Raw genomic sequence first — 14,265 nt, 5'->3', positions numbered from 1 at the left:
TCACCAACACGGAAGCTCATGGCAAAGGCTGATACTTCACCTACTGAGCAAGGCTAGGGATCAAACCCTCATCCATGGATGCTAGTCAGGTTCATAACCTCCTGAACCATAATGGGTACTCCCCTCCTCTTGCTCTTTATTCTTCATCTGGATTCAAATCCTTGGAGATAAAAGAACATCTGTATCCATCATTTCCTATGCTGCTAATAATCTATGCTTTTTCTGATTAACTCTAACATATCTACCTGGCTTCACCTTTGGAGTTACCTCCACAAAGAACCTTTCCTTGACTCACTCAGTCTGGATGGATGTCTCCTACAACACTAGCCTACATGACTGAATGAATCAGCAAGAGACTATATATATTGCTGAGGAAAGGTCTCTTGTGTTTGGTGAGTATGTATAACTTTAATAAATTCATTAAACTGGTTGTCATTTCACCAACAGAAGCCAGAGACAGAATTAAGATTTCCATTATCCCATATTTTATGTTTAGTTGACTTAGAGTGTTGTGCCAATTTTTGCTGTACAGCATAGCAACCCAGTCATATATATATATACACATACATATATATTTATTCACACACACATTCTTTTTCTCATACTAAAAAAAAAGAAAAAAGAAAATAAAAATAGGAATGGTATTATTTAAAACAAAACAGACCTAATGAATAGTCACCATACCTAATGCATAAAATGTGTGACTGAATTAAAAATGAATCAAATATATATACTTTAATGCTTCAAAAATAGCAATTGTTACTCTAAGAATACTCAATTTTCAAAATGTAGAAACTAAAAAATGGATGGTTTGAGGGGAAGACAACGTAATTCTGGGTTTGATAAAGTAAAAGAGAATCAAAAACTTGGAGGAAACCCAAACCCAGTTAGTAAAATCCCATCTACTACAATGCTTTTAGTAATACCTGTGTGTCTATTTTGAATGCGTCCTTAGTTGTGTTTTATCAAGAACCTTATAGAGAGCTGCTCAATATATCCTTCTTTACTAGAAAATTATTCTTATACTGTTTAAGTAATGAGTATGATTTTTAGAACCTCCTGGATGTTATTTCTTTACTAACTTCACTATAAACAAAACTTAAACCAAATTGTCTGAGTAAGCTTATTCATTTAACAGATTGCAAAACATCTTCAAAATGGACTTTATTAATAAAAAAAGCCGTGATTAGTCATTTGAATGTGATGAAAATGAAATAAAGCCATGAAAGACATAAAATAGCCTCTTGTATTATATATTGGACATTAGGAAAACTCATCTCTGTTTACTACTTATGCTAGAATGTTATAAATTGGACCATAGCCTTAATCCATATAACATTACAATGATTTCTAGAGCAATTCAATCACAGACTAAGGGCAAATGATAGCCACTCAATTTTTCATCACTTTGGAAAGCTATAAACACATGATATTGAAAGATAAAATACTAGTGCCTATAAAATATTAATAGTTTTTCTCTATCATTAAAGTAACTTAGCCAGTCTTAGGAGATATTTCGATAGAAATCTGTTGTCATTGAAATAATAAATGGTAACTCCCTAGCTGGGAATTTTTATGTTGTTTTTCCTGTGCAGATTCTGTAATTCCTGGCAGTTTTTACTGATTTTCTTATTTTGTAAAATGTTACTTACCTATTTGCACTTTTACACAGACCAATTCTCTTGCAGTTCACATCCTTTCCCTTCCTCCCACCTATATGTGCTGCTCTCCCATCGCATTATACCCTTTTTCCATGTGCCCTCATTTCTTAAGGAATGTTAGGCAAACGCTCATGGGGGCATCGGTCCATTCTCCAAATAAAATCACAAAAGACAGAAGGACTCACATTCCCCAGAGAACTGAATACGATGCATTTTTTGTTGAAGACTTTGTAGGGGAGACTACGTGGTACAGGCACCTCTATATGATCTTGGAGCACAGCGAGTAAATGTCAGAATTGTTTCTGTAGTGGGTATTTGTGAAAACCATCTCCCTCAGGACACCCTCGGTTTATCTCTGCAGCCTTGGGTAGGTATATTTGCTGGTAGCTGAAAGTTTTGCCTACTTAAGCAAAAAGGAAATACGTAATGAAAATAAAAGACATGACAGTTAGTGCAGCTCCAGACAGGGTCTGCGGGGGTCCTGTTCCCACGTTTCAGGGCTCCTCCTGGTCTGTACTTCTCCTTGTCATGGCCATTCAGTCAGGTTGGTAGTGAGATGGCCATGACACTTCCAAGGTGAACATCTTTATTTGTCAGTGTTGACAGGAAGAGTGCGGATGCTACCTTTTTCACCTTTCCTTCTCAGAAGCATATAAACCTTTCCTAGAAGCCCTCAGCAGATTTCTCCTTAGTTCTCCTTGTTCAGGGCTGTATCATGCATATAACCTCATTGGATCTTATGATAAATATTACAGATAAAATAATCATGCCAGGATGGGCTTTGACTAATCACTGAGGATGAAATGGATATTGGGAAATTAAATTTCAACTGTTAAGCCACACTATAGCAAAATAGATTTAGTAACATTGTGAGCTAATTCAGGAGAAAAATCTTTTTTAAAGAAGTGTTTGTCTTCATTGCTTATCATTGAATTATGTCACCAAGGTCAATGCACATGTGGGTGCATCCTCGTGTTTTTCCTAAATAATTAAGAGAATGGATATTGTAAAAGAACTGAATTTTTCTTCAACATCTTTAAATAGCCAACCCATTACTGCACAGTAAGAAACCGTTAAGACACACATTTTTCACATTGAGTATTTGAGGTTTATCCTTTCAGATATCTTCCAAAGCAATGACACTTTAGTGTAAAAATAGTTTCTCTTTATAAAGATCTGAAATGATTAAATGAAGATTGAGTACATATAAAATTATGGGTGCATTCATTTTATATTCCTGTTAACGAGGTTAGGTAGGTACGTAGGGGTGACTCAAGGTCATGAAGGTGAGAGAAGGGAAAACAAGGTTACCAAGGGTAGGCTGGACACGTCCTCAGTGATGTCAATACCCTGCCTTTTCAGAAACCTCCTTAAATGGTAGACAATTTTGGACTGTTTCCTTTTTTAAAATTATAAATTTAATAATAAGCTCAAGTTTTATTCATACCTACAAGTGTCGACTAAATTTTTGATTTTACTTATTATCCTACTAGAAGAGAAGCCTACCTTTACACCCTACATAATCTTCTGAGGCTTGCTGCCTTTACTCCTGGAAGCTGGAATTGTTTCCTTGGTCACTGAAAGCTTTTCTAATATAATGCTGAAGGCCACACCATTACCACAATAATGCCCACCCATGCCTCATAACTATCTATTTCTTCAGTGCTTCCAGGCACACTGACTCTCTAAACACCATATTCACGTCAAGAACAAGAACTGTATTATATCCTTCTTCATATCCACCATGATCCCTGTTAAATTGTCTGCCCCATAGAGGATTCCCTGGAGAATAATTGCAAAGTGTATGCAGGAAGAGATACATGTTGAAAAAATAAACCCATATCATACCTAGTAGTACAGTGCTCTGGCTTTGATTCAAACAGAGCAGAAGTCTTGTCCTAAACTTCCACTTAGAATCTATGTAACTGAAAACAAGCTAATCTCATCAAGTACCAGTTCTAGAACTGCAAAATTGTCACAATAGTACCTAACAATAGATACATAGCAGTAGAATTGTTTGACAATTATGTTACATATTAAATAAAATACATTTGGAATATGCTTGACATGTAGGACATACTTAATATAGCTTATTACGCAAATCCTAAGTTGTAAAAATTTGATTAAAGTGTCTTTGAAAATAACTCTACTGTTAAAATATAAATAATTCTTTCCTCTTAAAAATCTATTTCATAGCTATGAAAATGTCCTAAGCTTTACTCTAAATTGAGAGCATACAGGGTATCAATCTTTCTATCTTCTCTCAATTCTCTTAAACCTTTCTCACTGGTCTACAAGGCAGATTTGTAGGAACTGTTTTAGCAAGTTTCTGTGTCTTTTGGTTTCAGGTTGGATTTGGCCAATAGGAAACCCTAATAGGAGCACAGGGGAAGACAGAATAAAGTGGCCAGGTTATTTTCGCCTGATCCTTCTCTGCAAGGAGCTGGCTTATTTCCTTTAACTGAGAGTCCTTGCTAACTCTGTTTACTTCCGGATTCCCCAAACCACTACCCCTACCTCTTATTCCAGTTGGACTTGGAATGATAAGAGGAGTGATGCTAAGCCCAGCACTAACCCTCATGGTGCTACTACGCGCAGACCTATATAAATAGTCCCTTTGTAAGCAAACCCTCATCAAATGAGCCTATCCTGAGTGCACCGGCTATCTCTTCTTGAGGCCTTGCTTGGTAGGGTAACTGGTACATGAACTGACCCAAGGAAACAGACACTTATAATGGCATTCTGCACCTGGATTGGTGAAAAAGTGGTAAACAAGTATTGTGATAAATTCATGTTAGTGGAGGCTGGGTAGAAAGAAAGGGCCATGAGCAGTCTGTCAAGAAGTGGCATCAGGTCCAAATAAACTATGATCTCTTGTGGCATGAGTTGAAGTGTAGGTAAAAGGGAGGGGGCTGAACAAGTCCCAATTGATACAAGCGGTAGTAGTTATGAAGACTGTGCAGTCAGTCGGCAATTTCCCACTCCTCTAGAGAGTCTATTAAAATAAGAAACAGAGAGTTGGCATGGAGCCTTTGAAGAAGCATCCTGTCTCCAGAACAGAAGCACAAATACAGCTGAAGAAGTTTAGGGTGGATTGTGATGGTGCCAGATATACAGTGGTAATTGCACAGGGCTACCAGTGGGAAGATAACAAAACCTGAGACATAGGAGGGATTTGGGGGCGTACATGGAAGAGTATGACCACCTCCAAATTCTCTGGAGCTTTTCCTGGACAAGGCAGCCCTTCTCTTCCCCAGCAAGTTGCTTTCTTATGCATAATAATTAATTCTGAGAAAGATACCTCAGAAGCTAATGCCAAGTCTCCTCAAGATCATCTCTTTCCAGAGTATTGCCTCCAGGGATATATATATATATATATATATATATATATATATATATGGGTTGGGGGGGAGGAGAAGGAGGGAGAGAGACATGGAGTCCTATTTAATTTAAACAAATACTATTTTTTTCTACTTGGAAATAGATAGCTATCTCATCAAAAATATTCTAAGCATCTGTATCTGCAGGAAACTGGGGAGTATTATGCAGCTCAATCTAAAAATGTTGGACTATATGGAAGAAGAGATACATGACTTTATCATGTATCATGATCATATATTATGACTTGGTAGGGCTGAATCATTAACTTGGTAAGCACTCACCAAGAATCTGGGTTTTAACGTGTTGTTGTAAGCACATGTGATTGATGTTACTATTAACAGTCTATTGGATTCATGATCAAAGCCTGGACTAAGCAATTACTTAACAATTAGTAAGGTTTAATCTCACAAATTCAAAAGCCCAGGACTGAGAAAGGAGTTCATAGACTGCTGAAATGGCAGCCATATAAGAGCAACTTGCTCCTCCAACCCTAAGAAGATCCAGAAAACACTTCCTTATCAAAAGCATAAAGAGATTTCAGTGAGGCGGTGTACCAGGATATCTGAAAAGCTCCGTGCTTGTTGTATTGTGCAAATGATGACAGTGAGAAATGTTTAAATGTATTGAGTTCCCCTACTCAAGAGAAAAAAGGGATCCCAGAGGGTAGCAATCAGGTGGCATTGAATGCTCAGGGATAAGATGGGTGCATGTGAATTATAAGACTCAGAAACAAAAGGGAATGAAGTTGTTTCCAAAATTCTCTGCACATTAGAATCCCCTAGAAAAGTCAAAAAAATTCTGATTTCCCAGTTCACCCTCCATACAAATTAAATTGTAATGTACATAGTGAGAGCTAGGAATTAATATTTTGAAAAAATTTCCCTGATGATTACAATGTGAAGCTAATTTTGGAAAACAATGAGTTAATCAGTTTTTTGATCCCAGGAATCTGTGGCAGGAGTCTATTGATAAGAATTCCCCTAGAATTTAAAATTAGACAGCTTGGAAGTCTATTAAGATATGATGTATATGTATTTAAAAGAAAAATTCAGAGTCTTCTGGGCTGCAGTCTACAAAGTTATCATTACTATAGTGAGAATTTACAAATTATTAATTGGAAAAAGGCCAAAAGGGGATCCAGAAATAAATGAAAATACCAAACTTGACAAAAAGCTTCAGGCCTAAAAACAGCAATAGAGCTTGAAAGGATTAAAATTGTCACAGTTATTAAGGACCAGTTGCTGGTTTACACAGCACATATTTCAAATCACGTCCAGTTCTCTTTTATTACAATACCTTTGGCTATATAGTTTTTAATTTATAATCTTATGCCATAATTAGAATTGCCATCAATAATCTTATGCCATAATTAGAACTGCAAATATGTATCATATCTTTTATATTATAATCAAGGATATTATTTAAAGTGTAGAAGTGTTACACAGCCAACTGCTCCAACAGAGTTTAGACACTGGAGAGGTCATAGGAAAGCGAAAGGAGTCCAGGAAATTTCCTGGAGAGTGTGATACAAAATTGCGAAGCTCTGTGCAGACAATGTGAGCATGCCTGCTTCTGCCTCAGCTAACCAGTGCACTATGAACTCTGTCTTCCATTTATTCTGGGGATGCAGGAACAATCAAAAACTGAGTGAACTCCCTCTTGTCCCAGGTTTTTTATTAAGATAAATTCCTAAAAAGTAAATTGCTAAGGAAGGTTTTTCTCTTGGTTAATTTCTGTTTTCAAATTTAAACATCATTTCTCTTAAAAAAAAAATAAAACCAAACCAAAACAAAACAACCCCTCCTTTCTACTAACTTAATGCAGCTTCCCCCTTTCCCTCTTTTGAATAGCCACTCTTTCAGGCCCAGTGAAGACATGCACTGAATTTCATTATTCTCCTCAATCTGCAGTCTGACTCCCATCTCCCATATGCTGCCTGAAACTGCCTTCTTGAAATCACCCCTGAGAAGTCTTTGTCAAATCAGATCATCTTTCTCATTTTCATTTTATTCCTTTCTATAATGGGATGCTGTTCCCCCAGTCTAGCAGTTTGTGCCTTCCTTTTCTCCTTGTCCTGGTGACTTTCTTCCTCTTGCCTTCCTTACTGTGGACATTTCCTCCACAGACTTCTCCGGCTTTTGCTGTTCATTCATTCTTTTATCCTCAGCTTATTCTTGTTCAAGACTCCAACATTGTAGGTGACTTTTGTACAGTTAAATGTACTTGTTACTTATTCACAACTGCAACACAGACTCTTTTACTATACTCCAAATAGCCACCACAATTTGGAGTTGGGGGTTTGCCATAGCTTCCAATTTCCTGCTCAAAACCAATGTCATGTTTGTTTTTGCCCTCTGATCAGAGGGACTCAGTTATATGACATTGTTATTTAAAATGTTCCTCTTAATCTGCCTCTTTCTTTCCATTCCCTACTACATCCCTTTCATCTCTTGCTGGGACTAATACAGTAACCACTTTACAGGTCTGCTTGTCTTCAGTCTCTCCTCACTCCTCTCCCAGAACATATGGCCACTTGATTAAACTTTTGAAAACATTGCTTTTATTAAAGTATGCCTCAGCACACAAACATGCCCTCAGGATAAAATGTGAACTCTTACGTGTGGCTTTCAAAGTCCTTCTTTATCTAACTCTCCCCACCTAGGCCCCCTCCTCCCACCAGCTGTAGCTAATCACTCTTACATACAAACATTCTATTGTCATTTTATGCTCTTTTTGCTCTTAGTATCTTTGTTCAGGTTTGGAGACTATTTCTTTGATAACTGCTCCACACACTACTGTGTCACTGCCTGCCATCCAACAATTTTAAGCTATACTTTCTCAAGATTAAGAAATAAACTACGATGAAGCCAGAAAATTGAATTCCAAAAAGATAAACGGATTATTTGGTAACAGAGGAAAATGCTCATAGTTCATAGGCAAGGTTTTGTTATAAAATTGAAAAAAATACTCCTATGTATACTCACAGAATTACAATATAACATATGGTATGATATATAGGTAGGTATCTGGACACCTAAATATTTGCAGAGCTTTCCTTTTAATACTGAGATGATGAGTGATTAATTTCATTTTGTGCTTTTCTGCAATTTCAGTTTTCATCAAAAATATTAGTATATTCATATAACCATAAAAGAAATGTGTTGGATTAATAAAAAACAGTAAACATGTACATATCACACTTCTTTGTGTTGAAATACTTCTATATTACATAAAATTTCCTTTTGGAAAGTTTTTTAAATTTCAGCTTTATTACTCATTATTTTAAATTCTATGTTTGCATTATTATCGAATCCGAGCCTCGTGGCTTTCGTCCTGAGCTTTGGTCCTGGTCCTGGTGTCGTAATCGAAATCTGGCTTTGAGGTATAGTTATTCTGTGGAATATTAGAAAAGTTTTCTGCCTTCAGCTATAAACACTCCAAGCTGATATTCTTGAGGAAGCCCTCCTTAAAATTTTTCTGCAAATGGTTTCTGGGTCTCTGAATACTAATCCTCGAACTGATCATCGAGTGCCTAGGACTCAAAAGCTATTTTTTTTTCTTTAGTGCTTACTTTGAACTTATAATAAAAAAGCCTGTTGCTACACCTTCACTAGATCTTTAAAAATCTACATTTTGTTTAATACAAAGAGCAACTGGAAAAGTAGGCCTGAAAGGCTGTACAGTTTAGTCACATAAGCAAATTTTCATTACCCATACTGTCCCAGTATATGCAATTTAGCTCATAAAGAGGCAGCAAGGAGGAGAAAGACAAATGTAGCTACGAATCCAATGAACCAAAAGAAGATAGTTGAATACATATTCTATATTCAGCTTAGGATATTTCCCCCTACTTATTATAATGGAACATTTTTCATGCTATTTAGTTTCTTTGAGAACACTGTTGGATCGAGTTATAGCCCTACAATAAAATATAAAAGTGCCACTTTCATCCTGAGTAATGCTATTTTCCAAAGTACATTCTTGATAACTGCAAAATCTATAATTCTATCCGTTCTTTCTCTTCATGCCAAGAGTCATATTTCAAAGTACCCAGATATACCAAAGCCACCTTAGATTTGGTAAAAACTAAACTGGACTCGTTACCTTCCCCACAAATTGTATGCCTTTTTGCTTTCTGTCTCTGTGAATGATGTCGGAACTGTTTCCCCAAGCTTAAAGCCTGATCTCTCCCATTTCTCCCTGAAACATGCAACGGAGTCCTATTAATCTGAGGTGGTATCTTTCAAAATTTCTTTTCTCTTGCTCAGTGGGTTAATGATCCGGCGTTGCCGTGAGCTGTGGTGTAGGTTGCAGATGCGGCTCGGATCCTGCGTTGCTGTGGCTCTGGCGTAGGCCGGTGGCTACGGCTCCGATTAGACCCCTAGCCTGGGAACCTCCATATGCCGCGGGAGCGGCCCAAAGAAATAGCAAAAAAAAAGACAAAAAAAAAAAAATTTCTTTTCTTGTTCCTACAACTACTGTTATTGCTTTATATGTCTCTTCTGTAAACTCTCAACTAGCACATGGCAACAGCTTCCTTTCTATCCCCAAGTATCTTTTATCCAGTCACTGAAAGTACCTTCATACAAAAAAGACATTTTAAAAGTCCATCTTCTGCTTAGTGTATTTCACTACCTTCCACTGATTATTAAAAGTCAAATTCCTGAACATGATATTCAGGCTTTCTACAATCTAACTTTCTATGCCAGATTTCTCATTCACCTATTTCCCTTACTGCATGAGTCAAAGCGCTCAGAGAAACCACACTTGAACCCCGAGCCAATGCCAGCACCAATTCTGACATAACATGAGTAAGTCATCTTGAATGGCCCGGCCCTGATGAAGCCACTAACTAAAAGCAGTCCAGAAGGTAGTAAAGATCTTTCTCAGCTTAAAATGGGGTTTCATCCTAATAAACTCCTCATACGTTGAGAACACTGTCAGTTGAAAATGCATTCAATACATCTAAACTACAAATATTAGAGCTTAACCTAGCCTACCTAAAATGTGCTCACGACACTTACATTAGCCTACAGCTGGGCAAAATTACCTAACACAAAGCCTCGTTTATAATAAAGTGTTAAATAACTCACGTAATGTATTAAGGATTATACTAAAAGTGAAAAGAGAATGGTGGTATGGATGAAACCATCGCCAATACTAAGTGCATCAGCTGTTCACCTCATGTTTGTTTGACTGGCTAGGAGCTGGGGCTCGTCGCTGCTCTTCAGCATCATGAGAAAATCTCTACCTCATATCACTAGTCTGGAAAAAGATCAAAATTCCAAATATCAATTATGGTTTCTACCAAATGTGTACTGTTTCCCCACCATCAAAAAATTGTAAGAAAAATTATTATAAATCAGGGACATTCTTTATATGGAACAAACAAGACTAGTCCAGCTAAGCCCAGTCAAACCCAGAGAATGATGACAGCTAATAAACGGAAGTTGTTATATTAAGTGATACACCAATAAATAGATAACTAAAATAGTTGAGAAACCAAAGAAGTTTCACTACATGCATTTATGTATAATACACTTACGTATAATGCATTTATGTTCAATTCAAGCAACCTTCCATTTTATGAGTATTCCTCACTTTATTCAAAATTCCCCCTCTAAAGATTTTTTACATTTTCCACCTCTGAACATCTAATTTTTTTTTTTTACATTTAGAACAAAGGAAATAGTTTCTATACTCTTTGACTAGAAATTCTGAAGTCTAGAACTTAAACGTGCATTATGCAATAGAACTAAGACTTGTTTTGCTAGAGAAAGCAAGTTTTCCATGCACTGTCTCATTAAATATTTATTGCTTTTACCCAGCTTCCATTTATTGAAAGAAACAAAGAAAGATAAAAAGCCATGTGAGCAAACAAAAACAGCAAATATTAACCCTGAGTCCAGGGAATACAAATTCTAGATGGGGATTCAGACAAGTTAGCAAAAATTACGGTACACTGTTAATCCAGTAGAGCTGTACACGGGGTTACTACTGGAGTAAAGTAGGCAAGTATTTCAGTTCTAAAGGGAGGAAAAGTAATAGGAACAATTTTTTTTTTTTTTTTTTTTTTTTTATGAAGAGGAAACTACTTCATCCCAGGGGACAAGGAAGAGATAGCCAGGAAGGAAAATGTGAATAAGCATAGTTCCTGACATAGGGATTAATACGTAACACCTAAAGATTCAATCTACAAAATAACGTAGTATAATTTTAACATATGCTTGGAGGATGTTCAGCCATGACAAGGGTCAGAATTACAAACAGGGAGCAGGGTGGCAAGATACTTATGCCACAAGAAGCATTAATTATGGGTTTTATCAGATTTCTAGTTGACAAAATTCTCACTGAAAATAGACTGGTAGATTGGGAAGTTGGTATAAAGGTAGCAGAAACAGAGGTTGATAATAAAAGCTGGGTAAATAACGTGGTAAAGCAAGTTAAAACAATGCAATACAGCAGTAACTAATATATGATATTATAAGTTATTAACTAAGTTACTATATATATATATATGTGTATGTGTGTATGTATGTGTGAATCCATATATACCTCCAAACAATGACACTGGTCATGGAAAGAAATGTATGCATGACATTTTTATTATAGTTAATTTACAATGTTCTGTCAATTTCTAGGTACAGCAAAGTGACCTAGTTATACATATATAGACATTCTCTCTCTCCCATTATCCTCCACCATGTTCCATCACAAATTATTAGATGTAGTTCTCTGTGCTATACAGCAGGATTTCATTGCTTATCTACTCCAAATGCGATAGTTTGCATCTACTAACCCCAAACCCCCAGTCTATCCCACTCCTTCCTCCTCCCTCTTGGCAAGGAATAAACCTGACCAAGGAGGTGAAAGACTTATATGCTGAGAACTATAAAACATTAATCAAGGAAATTAAAAAGGATTCAAAGAAATGGAAAGATAGTCCATGCTCCTGGATTGGAAGAATTAATATCGTTAAAATGCATGATGGCTTTTTGGAGCTATAATTTAAAGGGCTTTACAACTGCAATTATGAGTATAAGTTAACAATGGGTCCTAAGTTCCTGGCAGGCACAATGGAGGGAATTCTGAGGCCATTCCCTAAGAAATTGAATTTAGAAGGAGTAACTATGGTATTGGTGGAAACTGATGAGTTTGAAATGCCTATGAGATATTCGGTAGTTGTTAAAGACAGTAAGATTTCTACTGTATCACCTTGATTTTTCAATCTTTTTTTTTCTATTTCACTATCAACCAAAAAATAGATAATATTATGTAGTATGTATTAGACAAATTGTTCTGTCTAGGTTAAAAGATTAATTACACCCTTACTTTTGTCCTATAGGAGTTGTATTTCTAACCTCTCATCCATCTCCACAGTTTAAGATTATTGGAAGAAATTTCATTAGCTAGAGATAGATTGTGCTTTGCTTTCCCTTTCAGAGTGATTTATTGATAAAAGGAATACAACTAACTATATATTGCATGTATCCACGAATGCAATGGAAGCAAGTATTCAAATTAGTAGTGCAGATATTAGGGGGCAGGCAAAGGGGGCATGCCTGTCTCTCATAAACACAAAACATCTATCCAAAATTCTGTCCTTCATTTATGGACTGAATTACATTACCCTTCTCCCAAATTCCTATTTTGAGGTCTTAACCCTGGTACCTTAGATTATGACTATATTTGGGGACAGGGCCTTTAAAGTGGTAATCAAATTTGAATGAGGTCAGATGATGGGCTTTACTGCAATATTACTAATGTCTTAATAAAAAGATGAAGAGGTACCACGGATGCCCACAAAGAGGGAAAAGGCCATGCGAAGACAGAGAGGCAGATGTCTGCAAGCTGAGGAAAGAGGCCTCAGGAAAAACTAAACCTGCCACCGTCTCAGTTGGGCATCCAGACTCCAGAACTGTAAGAAAACAGATGTATGCTGTTTAAGCCACCCAGTCTCTGGTATTTTTGTTATGGCAGCCCTAGCAATTTAATACACCCTCTTTTTATTTGGAAGAAATAATTAAAAGAACATCCTGATGTTTTATTCATTGTTATCCCCCAGGAAATAAATTAATGAATGTGGCTCTCCTCAATTTCAGTATATTTATGATACTATGTTTTACTAGTAAGCTGTATCATCTGGTTGAATCAGTATTCAATGTGTTCTTTTTTTTTTTTTTTTTTTTCTGTTCCCTGTAATAACCACACATGTCTTATCCCTTAAAGATGTCTGGTCATACTTGTTCATTCAGCTTCTCAGAAAAATGAACTCAAGGTCTTTCAGATGCATTCATTCTCATTTTAAATCAACAAAAATTAGGAAACCTGCTTAGATTTCTTACTTCAAGTCAGCACTTGGAATATTGGATACTGGGAAATGGCTTGGTAAAAATACTGTATTATTTTCCATATTTGTTTGTTGACTCAGGAATTTGGAAGAAGAGGAAGAACAAGCAGAATCCAGGCTTCAACACCTTACTTCAACCCTCTAAAATAAATATTATATTTCTTATTAAAGCTATCTGCTAAAGAAGGCTTATTATAAAAACACAGCGTCCATTTTCCATGTGCTCATGAATAAGAAAACCACATGGCTAGATCGAATTTTGGGTATCTTTTGAAAATATAACTGGGAAGGGGAGTTCCAATGGTGGCTCAGTGGATTATGAACCTGACTAGTATCCATGAGGATGCAGGTTCAATCTCTGGCCTTGCTCACTGGGTTAAGGATCTGGCATTGCTGTGGGCTGTGGAAGACACAGATTGCATTCTGAGTGGCTATGGTTGTGGTGCAGGCCAGCAGCTGCAGCTCCAATTTGACCCCTAGCCTGGGAACTTCCATATGCCACAAGTGTGGCCCTAAAAAAAAAAAAAAAAAAAAAAGACAAAGCAAACAAATGAAAAATGGGGACATACTCAAAACTGAGTTGTATTAAAATGTCAAAATGATTTGTTTACCATGGCCAATTACCTGATTGCTTTGTTGACACAAAATTTTATTGTCACATTAAAGACCATACTTTTTAAAACTAAAAGTATCATAAATTATCATCCAGTATGGTCTTCAAAAGTAGGCTCTAAAACCAAAATTGATTTAACTGGAAGTTCATAGATCAAGAAATTGTTTTATGTGTCGAAGTTACTGACTCAATAAATATACTGCATTTGTATGATCAGAGAGATGTGAACTTGAAGGACTTCATTACATTGTAGGTATGTT

At 36.5% G+C, this 14,265-nt stretch overlaps 1 protein-coding gene across 4 annotated transcripts in view; it reads left to right on the top strand.

Annotated features, from left to right (window-relative positions):
* The window catches only part of TMTC2 (transmembrane O-mannosyltransferase targeting cadherins 2), a 949,512-nt gene that overhangs the window by 865,067 nt on the left and 70,180 nt on the right, over window positions 1-14,265 (top strand). The window contains exon 16 of one of the 4 annotated variants that reach the window (XR_014804572.1): window positions 12,822-13,131. The exons of the other annotated variants lie outside the window; for them this stretch is intronic. The gene's annotated coding sequence lies outside the window, so the exon portion shown is untranslated. Of the gene's footprint in view, window positions 1-12,821; window positions 13,132-14,265 lie in introns of those variants that run through there. 4 annotated transcript variants of the gene reach the window in all.

The sequence above is a fragment of the Sus scrofa genome, chromosome 5 (genome assembly GCF_054392235.1).
Source record: "Sus scrofa isolate SSC_HxYL_T2T_F1_AM1 chromosome 5, Sscrofa_HxYL_maternal_Yorkshire_Landrace_v2.0, whole genome shotgun sequence".
In the NCBI taxonomy this organism is placed as follows: domain Eukaryota; kingdom Metazoa; phylum Chordata; class Mammalia; order Artiodactyla; family Suidae; genus Sus; species Sus scrofa.
The sequence above is the reverse complement of the archived record's forward strand: the minus strand, read 5'-3'. Positions and strand labels throughout refer to the sequence as shown.